Raw genomic sequence first — 20,617 nt, forward strand, 5'->3', positions numbered from 1 at the left:
GACAGAACAAGACAAGGATGTTGCCCTCAGCACTATGTGCTGTCTTTTCTAGCAAGGCAATTAGGCAAGGAAAAGAAATAAAAGGCATTCAGATTGGAAGAAAGAAGTAATACTACCTCCATTTGGAGATGACATGATCTTGTATGTAGAAAACCCTAATAAATTCACCAGCAAACTGTTAGAGTTAATTGACAAGTTCAGCAAGATTTCAGGATACGAGATCGAAACACAAGAATTAACTGTATTCCTGTGCACTACCAATGAACAACCCCCAAAATGAAACTGACAATGTCATTACACCGCATCAGAAAAGATAAAGCACTCAGGAATCAATTTAACAAGAGAAGTGCATAACTTGTATGCAGAAAATTATAAAACATCATTGAAAGGAATGAAAGAAGACCTAAATAACTGGAAAAGCATCCCGTTTTCATGACTGGAAGACTTACATTGTTAAGATGGCAATACTCTTCACATTGATTTACAGAATCAGTGCAACCTCTAGCAAAATTCCAGCTGGCCTTTTTGGTAGAAATTAACAAGCTCATCCATGGAAATGTAAGGGACCCAGAACAGCCAAAATAATACTGAACAAGAAGAAAAAAGTTGGAAGACTTATACTTCTCAATTTCAAAACTCTCACAAAGCAACAATAATCAATATTTTGTGGTACTGCCAATAAGGACAGATGCACAAATCAGTGGAACAGAATTGAGAATCTAGAAATAAAGCCATGTATTTATGGTCAGCTGACTTTTGACAAGGTTGCCAAAACAATTCAATGGCAGAAAGAACACTCTTGGCAACAAACAGTGCTGGGACAACTGGGAAGCCACATGCAACAGAATAAATGTGGACTCCTAACTCATACTGTATACAGAATTGACTAAAAATAGATCAAATATCTACATGGAAGAGGTGAAATTATAAAATTCTTAGAAGAAACCTATGTGACCTTGGATTAAGCAATGGTTTCTTAGATGTGATGCCAAAAGCACAAGCGAAAAAATGAAAAAAAAAAAAGATAAATAGGACTTCATCGAAACTAAAAACTTTTTTTTTAAATAGGGTGTCACTCTGTCACTCAGGCTGGAGTGCAGTAGTGCAATCATGGCTCACTGCAGTCTCAAACTTCTGGGCTCAAGAGATTCTCCAGCCTCAGCCCCCTGGGTAGCTGGAACTGCAGGTGCACGCCACGACGCCCAGCTAATTTTATTTTTTCTTTTTTGTAGAGACAGAATCTGCTGCATTGCCCAAGCTGGTCTCGAATTTCTAATCTCAAGTGATCCTGCCACTTTGGCTTACTCAGGTTACAGGTGTCAGCCATTGCACTGGTCAAAATTAAAACCTTTCGTGTTTTGTGTTTCAAAAGATACTACTAAGAGAATGAAAAGACAGCTTACAGAATGCAATAAAATATTTGCAAATCTTATATCCAATAAGGGTCTACTATCCAGAATATGTAAAAACAAGATTATAACTCTAGAATAAAAAGACAAAAAAACTTAAAATGGCAAAGTATTTAAACAGATATTTCTCCAAAGAAGATATACAAATGGCCAGGAAGCATATCAAAAAATTCCCAACATCATTAGTTATTAGGAAAATGCAAATTAAAACCACAAAGAAATATTACTTCACACCTACCAGAATGACTATAGCAAAAAGATTGACGAAAAAGTCGTCAGCAAGAATATGGAAAAATTGGAACCCTCATACATTGCTTGTGGGAATGTAAAATGGTACAGCTGCTTTGGAAACAGTTTGGCAACTTCTGAAAGGTTAAACATACAGTTACCATGTGATCCAACAATTATACTCCTAATTGTATATGCAAGAGAACTGAAAACATTCCACACAAACACTTATACATGAATGCTTGCAGAAGCATTATTTGTAATAGTCAAAAGTGAAAACAACCCAAATGTCCATCAACTGATGAATGGATAAGCAAAATGTGGTGTATTCGTACAATGGAATATTATTCAGCCATCAAAAGGAAGGAAGTATTGGCTTATGTTATAACCTTGAAACCATCATGAACCTCAAACCTTGAAAACATATGCCAAGTGAAAGAAACCAGACACAAGAGACCACATATTGTAGGATTCTATCTATATGAAATGTCCAGGGCAGGCAAAGGCAAATCCAACAAGACAGAAAGTGGATTAGTGGTTGCCAGGGAATGGGGGGAGGTGGGAACAGGAAGCAATTGTTAATGGGTATGAGATTTCTTTTTGGAGTGATAAAACCCTCCTGGAATTAGGTAGTGATGATGGTTGCACAACTTTTTAAATATATCAGAAACTACTGAATCGTATACTTTAAAGAGGTAAATTTTATGGTATGTGTATTATATCTCAATTAAATAATAATAGTGGGATACTTTCATATACTACTGGTGAAAATGTTCAGTGACAGAACTTCTTGGAAGAGTATTATATTTGACCCAATAGTTCAAATTTAAGAATTTAACCTCAGTAAATAATTAGGAATGTTACAACTTTAGCTGTAAACCCATTCTCTGCAATGTTGTTTATAGTATCAAAATATTGGAAATATCCTAAAGGTAAAATGAAGACTTTGTTAAGCTATTTATGGTACATTCATTCAACAGAATACAATTCAGTCATTAAAATTATGTTTATGATATACTGTTAACAAGATAAGGAATATAAAGGCACAATGTGCAGTATGATCCTATTTTTTTTTTAACTATGTATCTATCTTACCTCCATATGTATGTATGTACGTACGAATGAAAGGTATGTATCTATCATACCTCCATATTATAGAAATCATAAAAGTATTCTGTCCAACACTGTAGCTGGTAGCCACATGTGAATATTTAAATATAAATTAATTAGAATTCATCAAAATTAAAAAATTCAACTCATCAGTTGCGCTTTCCACATGTCAAGTGCTCAATAACCACCCAAGAACCGTGGCTACTGTATGGGGTGGCAGCATTTCCATCAAGGCAGAAGCCTCCACTGAAACAAGCCAATAGAGAAGAATGGACACCAAATGGGCTTATGGGGGCTTCTCATTTTCTTCTCTTTACGTTTATTTTCCTCTTTCTCTAGAATAAACACAAATGTTTAGAATAAAAGAACATTGTTATTTTATTTTTTTAAAGAGTCAAGGTAAACTAAAACTGGGAAGAAGGGGACTCAAAAACCACTCACAGGCATAGTCACCCACTTGGTGTGCTGCAAATTGAGCAAGTCCCTTCGATCTGGACAGCAGTGGGGCTGGTGTTCATCGTCTCCTTTGCCCAGGCAACACCTCTGCACCCACTAAGCTGTGGGTGGTGGGGAATAGGAAGCAGCCCCAGACAAGACCACAGACTCCCACTGTCTTTACCTTAAGTTCAGCAATTTTCCACGAATAAATTCTTCTCAGATTGTTGCGTGCCTTTGATAGATTACCAGAGTGATAAAATGGCTGCTTCTGTTCATTTTGTCCAGACTTATAGTAGCTTTCTGGGAGACAGAACTTGCTGACCTCCTCATTTGGCCATAGCCAGAAGTCCTGACTCCTAACATAGATTTAAAAAATAATAATCCTGGACGGGCACATGGTTCACACCTGTAATCCCAGCACTTCGGGAGGCTGAGGTAGGCGGATCCCGAGGTCAGGAGATTGAGACCATCCTGGCCAACATGGTGAAACCCTATCTCTACTAAAAATACAAAAACTAGCTGGGCGTGATGGGGCGTGCCTGTAATTCCAGCTACTCAGGAGGCTGAGGCAGGAGAATCGCTTGAACCCAGGAGGCGGAGGTTGCAGTGAGCCAACACTGCGCCACTGTACTCCAGCCTGGCGACAGAGCGAGACTCCACCTCAAAATAATAATAATAATCCTAGTATGTATGACGCTTAGGAGAAGAGGCACTCTCAAACTCCCAGGTGATAAAATAAATTAGTTCATGCTTTCTGGAGGACAACATGGGAAATATATATCCAAAGCCTTAAAAATAATATAGCCCAAAGTGCTGGGATTAGGCGGGCAGATCACTTGAGGTCAGAAGTTCCAGACCAGCCTGGCCAACATGGTGAAACCCTGTCTCTACTAATAATACAAAAATTAGCAGGGCATGGTGGCACATGCCTGAAATTCCAGCTACACAGGAGGCTGAGGCAGGAGAATCACTTAAACTCGGAAGGAGAAGGTTGCAGTAAGCCAAGATTGCACCACTGCACTTCCGTCTGGGCAACAGAGTGAGACTCCATCCATCTCAAAAAAAATAAAATAAATAAATAAAATAAATAAATAAATAAATAATAATATATAGCCCTGTACTCAATTATGTCATTTCTAGAAACTTATTCTATTAAAATAATCGTGGGTGTGCTCAGAGATTCAGCTACAAGAATGTACATGACAGAGCTGTCTGTAATAGCAAAAAGCTGAATTCTAGCTGAAAGTATAGCAACAGATATACCTTCATGATTAAATATAAAATACATTAAAAATAATGTTGTTGGCCAGGCGCGGTGGCTCACACCTGTAATCCCAGCATTTTGGGAGGCTGAGGCAGGCGGATCATGAGGTCAGGAGATCGAGACCAACCTGGCTAACACAGTGAAACCCCATCTCTACTAAAAAATAGGAAAAATTAGCTGGGCTTGGTGGCGGGAGCCTGTAGTCCCAGCTCCTTGGGAGGCTGAGCAGGAGAATGGCATGAACCTGGGGAGACAGAGCTTGCAGTGAGCCAAGTTCGTGCCACTGCACTCCAGCCTGGGCAACACAGCGAGACTCTGTCTCAAAAAAATATATAATAATAATAATAATAATGATAATGTTGTTCAGGGATATTTATTGACATAGAAAATGTTGATAAATGTTATGTTTTAAAAATGAGTTGTAATGTGAAAGGTATTTCATTTTTGCAATATATATGTGTATGTATAAACATATACATATATGTTTAGAATAAATTAGAATGGTTAAGATTAAAATGTAAACCGTGACTATTTCTGTGTAGTAGGAAAATATCTGGTTGGGGTGTAAACATGTTATTTTATACATCTTTTATAATGAATATATATCATCTTTGTAATAAGAAAAAACGTTATTGTTTTTAAAAAGGTGAAATCATATTAAGACAGGAAATCTTTGAACTTATAACTTGAAATAAAATGATCACTACAACTGTAGCTCTGGGACTCCTGGGTGCCAAGGCAAAAAGAGAAATATAAAACAGAGGTGTCCCCTGTTTGACCTACTGGCTCTTCCCAAGAGACAAACTACCATCCCGGCACCAAATTCCAGGAGAAATGTATAATGCACATTTCTCAGTAACACTAATACCGCCTCTGTGGTGCTGGCACGGCAGGGGGTTACTTGCGGCCCTCATCTTTGTTCTAACTTTCCTGTAGTTGCCTAAAAACTGTGGTTCCCATATCTTACTAAAAGACAAATAAAACACACCGTGCCTATTTTTTCGGTAATGTACTTCATTCTCTGTTTTTTACCCTAGTGAAATAGTCCCAAAATGCAGGAGATGTTTTCAACACGATACCGATGATGTAATATCTGGCTTCTGTGCAATATTTTGATGGTGACATGGTTTCACAATGAGCAAGAATGCTCAGAAGACTGTCTCCAGGGTGAAATGGATCATGAAGAGCAGTAGATGTAGCATACTTTGAGAATTACATTTCTTAGTAATACAGCTGGTTAAGGGCCCCCGGGAAGAGAAGGTGGACAAAACTAGGCCAGTAACTATCGGTGATTGCTCCAAAACTTGATGGAAGTCACAAAAAGGTAGGTCTTAAATCTACCAGCCTTGAACTGACCCCTTGCAAGCTGAACCTCACCATGACAAGAAATAGAGTCCAGAGCAACATACAAACTACACTTGTCAGAGTCACAGCCCCTGAAGACTCTGACTTGGGGGGCAAGGGGAATACGGGGAGTTGAGTCTAGTACCTTCTGTGGACTTTGTCTATCCTCTGCTGTAGAAACAATTCAAATTAGATTTCCCCTTTGTATCTAACCTACAGTTTCTCTTAGCTACTGTGAATCCAAGTCACTCCTAGAGACAGCCAAGGTGTTGGGAGACTGCTAACATAGCTTTTTCCTCCCTCTGAATCCTCCCCATCCCCAAATACCTTATACTCCATACATATCTGATGCTTACCTTCAAGGCCCCAATCAAGTCTTTCCTGACCACCTGTTTGATCTTTCTTTCATCTGTGACCTCTAAGAGCACTTACCCACAACATAACTTTTTGACACTCACCTTGCATGTCACGTGTCCCCAAACAAGCCATAAGCTCTGAAATCCTGAGCATGTTACCTAGCACTGGCTCTAGTATCTAGTGCATAAAACTGGCCAGGGTAGTGAAGAAGCTGGAAACACTGCTGGAGGAGTCAGCTTCACACCAGACACAAGAGCACTCTGAGGTACTAAGGGACCTGTTTTGAAACCTTCAAAAGCTTGTCCACTGGAAGATGGACTGAACAAGTGTTTTTCATACTGTAAGAAGCAACACATTGGTGGATCATGTAATTGATTTAGAGGTACAAGACTTATTGTAAGAGTAACTACTGTTTCATAAAGTGCTTGTCACATGTATGAGAGCATATGTGTGTGTGTGCATGCACACATGCTCATATACTGAGTCATGCAAACTAATTTCAAAACAGTTTGCAAGGTAGTGAGTTACACAAACTGGTAGATTAGAGAAGGGTACATTTCAATGATGAGACAGTCATTGAAAGTGAAATGAAAAGAACTCTTAAGTTTTCTCCCCATTCTATGAGACTATCATTTTAGATCACAGGCACTGTGTACCACTGAAGGCACATTAGAAGAGAACTGATTCTATAGGGTGGACATATACAGAGACTTCATTTGGCCATTTACATTGGAATAACACCTCTGTGAAAGGCAAGGTTGAAAGTGATACTTAGACCAGGAGTTTTCAATGCAGATGAGTATCAGACTCACCTGGGGATCTTATAAATGATATCCATACCTAATCCTGACGTATATCAATTGAAACACTGGCGCCCAAAATCTGTGTTTCCTTTTCACGCTTCCCAAGTAAGGGCTGAGAACCACTGATTTATACATATGAAATGTGTAAATTATATTTGATAAAGCATAGGCGGAAGGGAAACGACAGCAGTATTTTACAAGAAGATCACCAAAAGAAAGAGCTTGAAAACATGAAATCAGGGCTTTTGATTTCTGCTCAGGATGTAGAGAACTGAAAGGAACATTATTACCATGCTTACAAAAAAAAAAAAGCCAGGTAAAGCACAAGATTATAACCTTCTCAAATCCATGAGAAAACTGAGGCAAAGAAGAACAAACTAGCCTAAAATCTAGAGAGGCACTTGCAGGAAGAGACAAGACATGAGCACTTGTCTACTTGAGGCAGATGTACCTGGACACTGACTAACAAGCATCAGGTCACAAATAACAATGGACTACCACTGGGAGAGTTGAAAGAGCATGGAGACAGACCACTCTGGGGCCCAGTACCACAGGAAGACGAAAAGATGGGAATGGCAAGGGCCTTTGGCAAGCCAGCTCCAACCCTAAACACAAGGCATCACTAGAGGAATTTGAAGTCTGGGGGTACACTGAGAATAACCAGAGGAATGAGAACCCTCAAACCCAGTTCATCTTCTGACTAGATTGATCAATCTTCACACTAAAGACCTGGTAAAAAGAGAACAGCATGCCCATTCCCATGCATAAAGCCTATCACCGTATCTAATGTCCTAAATAAGATGTCTAGTTATCAACAAAAAAAATTATAAGGCATGAGAAAAGCAAGAAAAGATCATACTGTGAAGAGACATTGCAATGACTAGAACCAGACCTGGATGCTGAAGCTATCAGACAAAGAATTTTAAATAACCAAAATTAATTATAAAAGTCCTTAGTGGAAAGGGTAGACAATCTGAAAGATTAAATGGAAAATGTTATCAGAGAGAAAAACTGCAGGAAAGAATCAAATGGAAATATTTGAAAGGCTAAACACAGTAACAAATAAACGATGCTTTCAATAGGCATTCTTCAGTGGACTTGATACAGCAAAGGAAAAAAATCATTGAACTTGAAAATAGATCAGTAGAAATTACCCAAACTAAAATAAGAAGAGAAAAAACATGAATAAAACAAGCAAAAAAGAATGGAGTGCCCAAGAGCTGTGGGACCGTATCATAAATTCAAACCTGGGTGTAACTGAAATTTCAGGAGAAAAGAAAGAAAATAGGCAGAAGAAATATTTGAAAAAATAATTGCTGAGAATTTTCCAAAATTAATGACAGATACCAAATCACAGATCCAGGGAGCTCAAGAACATCAGGTATGATAAATATCAACAGTGTGCATGCATGCATACATGTACACACACACACACACACACACACACACACACTCCTAGGCATATCATATTCAAAGAGCTGAAAACCAAAGACAAAAATAAAATCTTGAAAGCAGCAAAAGAAAAATGAAACATCAAATGAAAAGGAACAAAGATAGGAATTACAGAAGACTTCTTGTCAGAGGCATACAAAAAGAGAATGAAGCAACATTTTTAAAGTCCTGAAATTTTTAAAAAATTGTCAACCCATTGCTTCTCAGCCTTTTAGCTAAGATCAAGTGTAAAAATTGTCAACCCAGAATTTTATACCCAGTAAAATATCTCCCGAAGATGCAGGAAAAATAGACATCAAAGAGAAACAAAAACTTAGAATTCATTGCCAGGAGACCTACACTACAATAAATGTTAAATTAAGTTATCCAGGTGTTGCCAGACCGAAACTTGGATCTACACAAAGAAATGAATGATGGAAGTGATATAAATGAAAATCAAACAAAATTATTTTTTCTCTTAATTTAATTGCTATAAAAGATAACTGAATGTCTAAAGCAGGAGTAAGCAAACTATAACCTACAAGCCAAACCTAGCCCCTGGTGTGTTTTAGCATAACCAATGAGCTAGGAATGTTTTTTGAAATACATTTGTAAAGAATTGTTTAAGAATAAAAGTATATGCAACAGAGACCATCTATGGCCTCAAAGCCTAAAATAATTACTTTCTGGCTTTTTTACAGAAAAAGTTAGTTGACCCCTGGTCTAAAGCAAAAAATCTTCTATTTATAGCTGATATTAAAAAATGATAATAACAATAGCACAAAACATAAAAGAGAAGAACTGTGAATATACTGCTACAAGACTACAAATGAAACAGTATAATATTACTTGAAAGTAGACTCTAATTAATTAAAGATACATATTATTAACTCTAGAGCAATCACTAAAAAAATTTAAAGAGGCATAGGTAAGAAGTCCATAGTGGAGATAAGGAAAATATAAAAAAATGCTCAAGATCAGGAGGTCAAGGCCACAGTAAGCCAAGATTGTGCCACTGCACTCTGGCCCGGGTGACAGAGCAGGACCCTGTCTCAAAAATAAAAAAAAATAAAAATAAAAATAAAAAAAAGCTCAAGAAACAAGAAAGAAAAGAACAGATAGAACAAATAGAAAACAACTAGCAAGATGGTAGATTACAATTAAGCCATATCAATAGCATAGTAAGTGTGAATGGTCTAACATACCAATTAATGGACAGATATTGTCAGATTCGTTGAAAAAGTAAGACCCAAATATATGTTGCCACAAGAAAGCCATCTTAAGTATACAGTTTATTTTATAACCTAAATATAGGTTAAAAGTAAAAGAACAGAAAAAGATAAACAATGCAAACATTAATCCAAAAAAAGCTGGAGTATCTGTATTATTAACACCCAAAGCAGACTCCAGAAAAAGGAATATTAACAGAAATACAGAGGGACATTACATAATAAGAAAGGGATCAAGATGTTCTCCAAGAGGACATCACAACCCTAAATGTGTATGCATTTAACAACAAATAGTCAAAATACATGAAGTAAGAAGTGATATGACTAAAAAGAAAAATAGAAACATCCACAATTGTAACTGGAAACGCTAACATTCCTCTCTTGGTTACAGAGAAAAAAAGTAGAAAATTAATAAGAACACAGAAGACCTGAACAACCCTATCAAGCAACTTGACCTAATTGATATTTCTGGAACATCCCACCCATCAGTAGCAGAATACACATATTTTCAAGTGTGCACTGAAATTCACCAAGATAAACCACATTCTGGGTCATAAAACAAACATGAACAAATCTAAAAGAACAGAAATTATGCAAGTCATATTCTAGGATAATAAAAGATTTAAACTAGAAATCAATAACAGAAAAACTTCTAGAAAATCCCCAAATACCTTAAAATTAAATGATATACTTTAAAATAACATATGGGTCAATAAGTAGTCTCAAAAGAAATGTTAAAATATTTAAACTAAATGAAAATTAAAATACACATTTCAAAATTGTATAATGCAGCTAAAGCAGGGCTTAGAGGGAAGTGTATAGCATTAAATACTTCTATTAAAACAAAAATCAGCAGTATAAGCTTATCCCTTAAAAAATAGAAGAGTACATTAAACCCAAGCAAAGAGAAGGAAGGCCATAATAAAATAAGAGCAGAAATCAATGAAATTGAAAACAGAAAAATAATAGACAAAATTAAACCAAAATCTGGATCTTTGAAGAGATCAATAAAATTTATAAACCTCTAGACAGACTGAGCAAGAAAAAGACTGAAGACATAAATTAATAATGTCAAGAATAAAAGAGGGAGTGTTATTACTGACCATTCAGACATAAATGGCTAATAAAAGAACACCATAAAAAAATCTGTATCAACGAATTTGACAACTTAGGTGAAATGGACTGAATCTTTGAAAGATATAAACTAACAAAACTTATCAAGAAGAAGTAGATAACCTGAATAGTCCTATATCTATTTATAAAATTAAATTTGTGTTAAAAAACCTTCCAACAAAGAAAACTCTGGGACCAAATGGTTTCACTAGAGAATTCTACCAAACACTGAAAGAATAAATAATACCAATCCTACATAGCCCCCTCCAAAAATACATTACAACCAAGTGGAATTTATCCAGAGAATGTAAGGCTGGTTCAACATTTGAAAATCAATCAGTGCAATTCACCATATTAAATATTAAGAAAAGTCATATGATTCTGTCAGTCGATGGTAAAAAAGCATTCAATAAAATTCAAAATCCACCCATAATTTTAAAAAACACCGTCAATAAACTAGGAATACAAAGGAAATTCCTTAACATCATATTGTATCTACAAGAAACCTTAATTAACATCATACTTAACAGGGAAAGATTTATTGCTGCCTGCTCCATGATAAGAAACAAAGTAAGGATGTTCTCTCTTATCACTGCTATTCAACATTGTACTGCAATTCTTAGCCAGTGCAATAAGTGGGAGGAAGGGAAGGAGGGAGGGAGGAAAGAAAGAAAGACAAGGCATTTAGGTTAGAAAGGAAAAATAAAACTGTCTCTATTCACAGATAATATGATGGTCTATGTAGAAAATTCCAAAGAATCTACAAATGACCCACCTAAAACAGATGAGTAACTTTAGCAAGGCTACAGAACACAATACCAACATACAAAAATCAATTGCATTTCTATATACCAGCAACAAGAGCAATCCCCAAAATTTATACTTAAGTATAAATCTAACAAAATATGTGCAAGATCTATATCCTGAAAACTACAGAGTGCTGATGGAAGAAATCAAAGACTTAAATAAATGGATGGTTATACCCTGCTCATGAACTAGAAGACTCAATAATTTAAAGACATCAATTCTTCCTAAATTAATCCGTAGATTCAATGCAATTCCATTCAAAATCCCAGGAGGATTTTTTGTAGATATTGACAAACTAATTCTAGAATTCATATGGAAAGGCAAAAGAACTAAGAGTCATAGCAATTTTGAAAAACAATAAAGTTGGAGGGCTTACACTATGTGCTTCCAAAATGTATTTTAAAGCCACAATAATCAAGATAGTGTAGTGTTGCCATGAAGTAAGCATACAGATCAATGGAACTGAATTGAGAGTCTAGTAATAAACCCTTACATTTTAGCTAATTGATTAGTGACAAAAGTTCTAAGACAATTCAAGGGAAGAAAGGACAGTCATTTCAACAAATGGTACTAGAACATTTGGACTCCCACATACCAAAAAGAAAACACCTTTAACTCATACTTTCTGTTATACAAAAATTAAAGCAAAATGGATCATAGACCTGAGTGTAAAACATAAAACATGAAACTTCTAGAAGAAAATAGAAATGTTCAAGACTTTTTGGTTAGAGAATTCCTCAATTCAACAATAAAAGTTGGATGTATTAAAAAATTGATAAATTGGTTTATCAAAATTAAAACTTTTGCTCTGAGAAGACACTGTTAAGGGAATAAAAAGGACAAGGCAGTCGTTGGGAGAAGTAATTTACAAATTACATTTCTGACATAAGACTTATATCCAGATTATTGTACTGAACAACAAGAAAACTCAATAAAAACAAGTAGTTAAAATTACCTCTGCATAACACTTCAACACTTTAAAATTTTATTTGCGTTTGTTTTTTCCAGGCAGTAATGGGTCCAAACATAACCTCTCATCAATTTGTATCTGTAGCATATTATTTAACTTTGGAATTGGACTTTTGATCTGTTAACTTTTGGTGTACTTTATATTGACCCAAAAAAAAGTTAGTTTTCTTTGAATTCAGGAGATAAATTTCATATAAGTCCTTAGTAAAGAGACCACTTTTTCTATCAAATAAAATTGATTCTTTAAACACCAAAAGAAAGTTCAAGTTCCTGAAGCATCAAAATTTATTTTCTCTTCTTTTAAATAACGAACCCTGAGCATGAATCACCACATTTGTAATCATCATATTTCCTCCTTTCCCTGCTACCAAAACTAAACAATTCTGGAACATAATGATGAAAGAAATGACCCTTATTTTCCCCTTGCTCATATTTCTTCATTTATTTCTCATGACCTGGTACCATGCTTTTGTAAGTCATTATAAATCATATTTAGGAACAATGTGAGTTATAGCAAACAACCAAAGAAATTCTGCATGAAGGAAATCCTATAAAATTGAGTTATTTAAAATTTAACCGTCTTTTTCCACGTGAACACCTGTCCTTTTTGCCCAAAGCCCTACCTGCTTAGACCATATAGCTCTGCTGGAAACAAGACAGAATAAGTCATGATTTCCAGCACTATATCCAGTTTGTTTCTAATGACTGCACTCTTGTGTGGATCTATTTTATTTTTTATTTCAGTACTTCTCACTGCCTGACTTATTAGACAAAACATAAATAAATGTCTCCTTCCAGTAGACTGTAAGCTCCAATCCCCAGCACCTAGAACAGTGTCTGGCACACAGTAGATGCTCAATAAATATTCGTGAAATGAATGACTGCCCAAGGCATTTCTCTCTACCTCATTCTTCCAGTGATCCTGGCCAGCCCATGGCAGTATTGTTGCTGAAAATAGGAAAATATGCTGCCCTCCACTTCTGCATTCTTCCAGGATTAGTGATCATATCTTTTTGCCAATTTCTTTGCTAACTAGATATTGAGGATAGAGGATCATGAGAAGCGGCATCCTTGGTTGCCCAATCCGATTCCAAAAGTCCAGCACCAATGTCCACCAATGTCTACCGTATAAAGCAGAAACCAAGTGCAGCACTCACTTCACGTTTCAGATGAAAATAGGATACATGATTTCAAAGCAGTTCATGGTAGAGGCTGGTTTCCTACTAAATGCAACTACCAAAGCTATCACTCTTTGGACTTAGCATCCAGGAGAATTGTTTTCTAGTCCAGGATCTACCATTAATTGCATCTTCACCAAGTCCCAGCCTGTTAGTTTGAAGACAGTTAACAATACTGAAACAAAGACATGATTTAGAGCAAGTTAACTGTTCTCAAGAGAGGGACAGGGAGTTTCCGGGGAAGGTAGGCAGTGGGTAGCCCAGCAAAATCATCTGTGAGGCTTTTCAAACTACACAGGGTTTGAAACTCCTCTGAAACTCCTTCACACCAATCCGCCCCTTGAGAATCGCCACCATAGAGTGAGCCACTGTTGCTGTTACTATCGGGAGTATGGAAAACTCAGAAAAGCTTTTCCAGGTTTCAAGCATAAGCTTGTTGAGGAATGGGACCAAGATTTACTATGCTTCTTAGTGACATCCACGGAATCTAATACAGGGTAGTCCTGTCTTTACTTACTTTTCCACCTCAGCTCCTTTCCTCCTCTCAGCCACACCCTAGGCGTCTCCCATGGTATTGGACTTCTGATTACCAATCTATGCCAGACCTTGCATCACCTGTCCCCACCTCTGGGAGACACAGTTCATTGCCTACCTAACAGCCCAACAGGCAGTCTCACTTTCCTCCTTGCTAACAGAATTCTGATTGTGTCCAGACATGGGACATGGATGCTCAGGGTAGGTGAGCCCCTCCTACAGCTCCAGAAAACAGCTTGGGCAAAACAATCAGGGGACCCTCTTCTCCTTTGCCAATGACTGGTTTCAGGGTAAGCATGAGACCACTCTGGCCAGTGACACAGGGAACTTCGGGGAAAATTTGTCCTTTATTATCTAGAGAAAGATTAAGCAGCAAGCCCTGGCCTTCTTTTTTCTGCTCTGGATGTTGTCATGTGAAGGCATGATGGAGCTCTAGTCACCCTGGAAAAACAAGATAATTTTCTAGAAGCCACCCAAGAGCTGTGGCCACTTTGAACGACCTACCTTCAGATGTTCTAAGCAAGACAGTAGAGTAACCTAAATAATGTTACAACAAAAGTGTCCCTCCAGAATCCTACCACGTGGCCTAGAAAATCTCTCAACTTTTTCTCCTAGACCAGCCCTTCTCATTTTCAACTCAAAGCTCAACTACAGTTTCTTTGGGGAGTCTTCACTATGTCCCCAGACAGATGAGTCCTAGATGATGTTATCCACCTATCTGTCTTTCCAACTAGACTGTGAGCTTCTCAAAAGCAAGCATTTTCGCCCTTGGCAGAGGCCCTGGCCTATGTTGAGCATTTATTAAATGTCAAATGAATGAATAAACAAAAAACAATGAATGAAAAGATGGACACACAGGATGCCTTCCATGCATTAGATAAAGACTTGACTGACGGAACACGGCCCTCAGGCTGTCTACATTCTACTGCAGACTACCTTTAGGTGCTGGTGAGCAAAGACAGAGATAGTATAATGAACATGTCCTGTTTTGTCAGACTTCTCATTGGGAATTGCGCCCCCTACCGACATCCCTTGCAGCTGAGGTGGGCCAGTCTATCAATCACAGTCGGTCTCGTGCCCATTCCTGTTGTGGATACCCCTCCCTGTCTGCTGAGATGGCTTGCCTCCGCTTTGGTCCAGTATGTCAATAGGATTGTTATAAGGGGCCAGGTGCAGTGGCTCACGCCTGTAATCCCAGCACTTTGGGAGGCCAAGACGGGCACATCACTTGAGGTCAGGAGTTTGAGACCAGCCTGGCCAACATGGTGAAACCTAATCTCTACTAAAAATACAAAAATTAGTCCGGCGTGGTGGCCTACGCCTGTAACTCCAGCTACTTGGGAGGCTGAGGCAGGATAATCGCTTGGACCTGGGAGGTGGAGGCTGCATGCAGTGAGCCGAGATCACGCCACTGCACTCCAGCCTGGGTGACAGAGTGAGACTCCGTCTCAAAAGAAAAAAAGAGAGAGAGAGACAGAGAGAGATTGCTATACGGACAGAGAAGATGGGATTCTCTCTCTCCCTCTCTGTCTCTCTCTCTCTCTGAAGGAGCAGATAAGCCTGAAGGTGCAAGTCCTATTTATCCTCCATACTAAGAACCAGTAAACACAGAGAGAAAAACAGCTAAGATATACAAGAGAGAGAACTAGCCCTGGAACCTTATATGAGCCTCTGGAACTAGCTACAGCTTTAAACTGAAACCCTCGACCCAATCATTTATGTGACCCAATCAATTTCTACATAGTATAAGGCAATTTTCAAGTGACCAAAACCCAACCCAAAGAAAACAATTCTGACAAATACAACGGGTAATGACGTGGGCAGTCTGACAACACCCCCTCCATCTGCAGGGCCTGTGCACTGGCAGCCCTAATCTTGGCTTCTGTGATGGTGTCAGCAAATAAGGCATCCTGGAGGAAGCTAACCATGAACAAGCCAGGGTGGGAAAGAATGCCCCCACCGCACAACACACACACCACCACATCAACACAAAGGGGGAAAATCAAGCAGTATGCTATGTACTCCATGAACATCATATAACCTAAGGCTGTTGTAATGATTGTAATATTAATAACACCTATTTTACTTTAAGGGAACTGAGGCTCAGAGCAGTTAAGTAACTTGCTCAAGGTCACACAGCTAGTTACTGTTAGCTATAGTTAAATGCTATTTAAATAGCATTCTAGACTTTTCCCACTTTCCCACTCTCTGATCCCCTGGCCTTGGGAGGTGGACAGCACCCCTCCACCCACCAGCTCCCCCCAAACGCCACAGGGCATACAGACCCGAAGCCTGACAACCCAAGCCCCCTGGAGTCAGAGCAGCCTCCAGACCCAGCTTTGAGAAGCCCCAGGTAACTAACCAATGTGTAAGGTCGGTTATTCAACAACAAAAGTAAAGAGCCGGGGCAAGGGAAGCGGCGGCACCCGCGCTGGTCCCGCGTGAAGCGCTGCAGGGGCAAACACTGGAGCTCGCTCGCTCTTGGCCCCACGACCGGCCTTGAACCCCAGCCCCAGCTCCGCGCTCTCTCCAGCAGTTTGGCCCCCAGTATCTCCTCTCCCCTCGGCTCTGCCTAAGTCACTGGCCCCGCAGGGCTCTGGACGATTAGAGACCCACACCGCTCCAGCCTTGCCCCGGCCCCCTGCTCCCGTCCCGTCCAGATGTTGGCAGTTGCTCGCCCCGAGGCAGCGACCAGACCCCGACCCCGCCTCTGCGCCGCGGCCCCGCGAGCTCCTGGCTGCCCCGGCGCGCCCAGCAGGGGCGCAGCGCATCTTCCGCCGGAGTCGCGCGGCCCGGCACTCGCTCCCGCGCCGGGTGAGCCGTCCCGAACCCACCACCGCCCCCGCCTGCTGCGCTGGCCCAGCTCACCTCGCCGCCCGCGCCCACCGGGCCTCTCGGTGCCTTCACCCGGCTCCCGGCCTAGGCTCCCAGCGCACCCGCCTGGGGCCGGCGTTGGCTGCGGCCGCGCAGGGCGGGGCGCGGCTCCTCCCCGCCCTGAGCCACCTGGGGCGCGAGAGGGGGCCGGGCCGGGACAGGTGAGCCTCGCCCGCGAGGGAGCAGCCCCGGGCCCGGCTCCGCTGGGAAACCGCAGGGCTCCGCCACGAGGTTGAAAGGAGGCCCGGGCGGGCGGGCGGCCGTGTGGTAGTGGCCAGCGCTGGGGAGGCGGCAGGGAGCCTGTTCCCACCCAGCCAGCCCGGCTCAGGAAGTGAAAGCAGCACGGGATTCGGACCCCACCCAGCTTAAAGAGGGGAGGGTCCAACCCTTTCTTCCTAGAATGTAGAAACGAGGAGCTCAGACCCTCGGGAGTGAAAATGATTGGGCCAAGGGTGAAGGTGAGTTAGTTCAGGATTGGAAGAACTCAAAAACCTTTTTTGACCATTCCATCCAACCCCGTCCCCACCTTGGCCACCCCTCAAGTGATTCCCTCCCCCTTTTTAAATAATGACATTAAGCTATAAGATAATTTCACATAGTGACGTCCTCCCCACCCCTGGACGGTAAACCCCAGGAGGGGCAGGGACCTTACCCGTCCACTACTGAATCACCAGAGCTTTGAAAACTCAGGGCATTTAATACCTGATGAACAGACTAGGTGGCGCCCAGTCTTTTGCGTCCAGCCTTAGACTGGTCCCCTCGGTCCAGAGCTGCTTCAGCATCATTCCAAGCTTACTAGGGAGAATCCAGAGGCAAGCGTCAGATTCCGGGCCACCTGTCCTCTCTCTACTGCTCACTCCCCACTCACTGCCAGCCAGGTCGCTGGGTCGTGGGAGGTCTGCACTCCCGGGGCACCTTATAGTGGTCAAGCAAATCTTTAACTTCTGAAGATGCCACAGACAGGAGAACTCTGAAATATAACACTGTCCGGCCAGCCTTGCACTGTGGAAACACAGCTCAGAGTATGGGCCACTGACCCAAGATCCCATGGCTGGTAGCAGAGCTGATCCTGGTTCTGCATTTCTAAATACAGTTGGCTGGTCTGGGGCCTTTGAGGGGCTGCTGGTTATGCCTGCAGTGGGGAAACCTGGGTACAGAACTTCTGCAGAAGTGGGGTCTGGGTTTGGTCCTCTGCTGAGACTTCTAATCTGTCTTTCCAGACCTCTCAGGTCAAGCATCACCTGAGCCAGCTTGCATTTATTGAGGCCCCTGACAACTGTAAAAACAAAAACAATGGTATTTTTAGGTGTTCCATGTAACAAATGGCCTTCACACACACACACAGACACACACACACACACACACACGAGGTAATGTGTCATGCTGCTACTCACATGTTAATTTCAAGACTCGTTAAAAAAAATCCTTTCCTTGAAAAAATTCATTTTACTGCAGAAAGCACTGTACAGCTTTAAAGTTGTATGGAGAACATTCCTTCTTATGACTATTTCAGTACACTTCCATGACTATATATTAAACCTCCGAGGCCAAAATGGGAGGATCTCTATTAAGGTGACGTCAGAGCCAAGAAGCCTGCTCCACCCCTCCACTGATAACAAGCCCAACACTCTTAAGGTCTAGACACCCCACCCCTTTAGTGGGTTCTGCACAAATGGGTATTTCAGATCTGGTGTTACCTGGCTGGCTATGTCACACTGGGCAAGGCCAACCAGAAAAGGTTATATGGGATGCCCCACCTAGGTGCGCCCTACCACAGTTGCTACTCCCTCTATGGTGGCAGGGAATCTGGTGTCCCAGGGTGGGGCTGTGGTGGGGTCTGCACTTTGGGACAGCCACTTGCACCAGCAGGTAGGGCTAAGCAAAGGAGCCCCTCTGGGTCTCACTCACATGAAATGGACCTAGACCTTTTTCTGTGTTGGTTTCGGTCAGTAGAGCATGTGATCCCCTGGGATTTAGAATCCTCCTGCTGTGCGTGTGATCTTGGCTGGGCCAGCCTGCTACGTGATGCCACCCAGACAGGCCTGAGAGTCATCAGGAGGGCACAGGCTCTGCCCCAGTGCTTGCTTGCACGGGATCTCTCCCTCCCCACCCCACTCTCTCTCCTGGGCTTGCTGAGCAGCCTTGGGCGAGTTCCTCAATTGTGTATTTTTCCTACTTGGAAAATGTGCAGCCATGAAATCAGACAAGATCTCCGCTTGAAGTTTTTTGCTTAAAAGGGGTATCTGAAATAAGAAGTTCTGATACTGTTGCGTGGCTAAGTTAAATAATCCATGTAAAGTGCTTGATCATAGCGCCAGCACAAAGCACCTGCTCAGTGAACAGCAGCTCTGCCTAGCAGTGCAGAGAGAGCCAGCCCACTTCTCATCAACATTAAAATGCTGGAAATAGGGACAAAACCACTGATAGAGTTCATAAGACTCTAGAATGAATTAATTAATCTTTACAAATAACTGTATTTATTGCTATTCTCTACTGGTCTCTAGGAGAATGATATTTGAACTAGAAAATCTTCAGTTTCTGCTCTATCTCTAGTTCTCTGATAATATAATGAAATATAAATTATCCAAAGAAGCAACAATCCAAAAAACTTCTGAGCCTTAGGATATATTTACCTTCCTAATTTTTCCTGTCTTTACTTAGGACTCAACATGTATATTAATAATGTATATCTAGCCGGGCGTGGTGACGGGCACCTGTAATCCCAGCTACTTGGGAGGCTGAGGCAGGAGAATTGCTTGGACCCAGGAGGCAGAGGTTGCAGTGAGCTGAGCTCGCGCCATTGCACTCCAGTCTGGGCTACAACAGTGAAACTCCATCTCAAAAAATAAAATAAAATAAAAAATACTGTATATCATTTTCTGAGGACATTTTTCAATGAGACAATGTGTGTAGCATTCCTGGCACATAGTAGCTGCTTAGTTAATGATGACTAATATAAGGAGGTATAGGGAAGTGGCCAGAAATATTAGGAGCAGAAAGTGCCGTGAATTCAAGTAGGCAAAACTGATAACCACTTTATCAGGCAGCCCAGATTTTAAGTTCACACTGGCTCTGGAATCAGACTGTTTGAGTTCAAATTGAGCCACAACTTACAACGCATGTTAATCTCTCTATGCCTCAGTGTCCTCATCTATACAATGAGATAATAATATTAGAATTTCATAGAAAAGCTGAGACACGGAAATAGCATAATAACTGACCTTTAGTGAGCAGCTGCTTCATGCCTGGCTCAAGTGAATGCTTACATTCTCTTTCAAGGGTTAACCTTAGAGTAAGAATTCTTAATCAAAAGCCACAGACCCTGCAACTGAATTCGATGTTCTGTGTCTGTATACATTTGTACTAAACAGAGCATCCACAGCTGTTATAAGACTTGCAAAGCCATTTGGGTCTCAGGAATACTTAGGGGTCACTGCCTTCCAGACATAGCCGGGACAGGCATTTTGGAGTTGGAAGATCGGTTAGAGACTGTGCAGACCACCATTCCCAAACATCCTTGAAGGGGAGG

At 40.8% G+C, this 20,617-nt stretch overlaps 1 protein-coding gene across 7 annotated transcripts in view; it reads right to left on the reverse strand.

The window, feature by feature from the left end:
* LYPD6B (LY6/PLAUR domain containing 6B) overlaps positions 1-17,421 on the reverse strand; it is a 176,255-nt gene extending 158,834 nt beyond the window's left edge. For 4 of the 7 annotated variants that reach the window (XM_012502551.2, XM_012502552.2, XM_030801329.1 and 1 more), the window contains exon 1: positions 17,083-17,421. The gene's annotated coding sequence lies outside the window, so the exon portion shown is untranslated. The remainder of the gene's footprint in view (positions 1-17,082) is intronic. The other 3 variants (XM_030801332.1, XM_030801330.1, XM_030801328.1) reach the window with 2 other exon arrangements.
* Between the last annotated feature and the right edge of the window lie 3,196 nt (positions 17,422-20,617).

The sequence above is a fragment of the Nomascus leucogenys genome, chromosome 20 (genome assembly GCF_006542625.1).
Source record: "Nomascus leucogenys isolate Asia chromosome 20, Asia_NLE_v1, whole genome shotgun sequence".
Lineage (NCBI taxonomy): Eukaryota > Metazoa > Chordata > Mammalia > Primates > Hylobatidae > Nomascus > Nomascus leucogenys.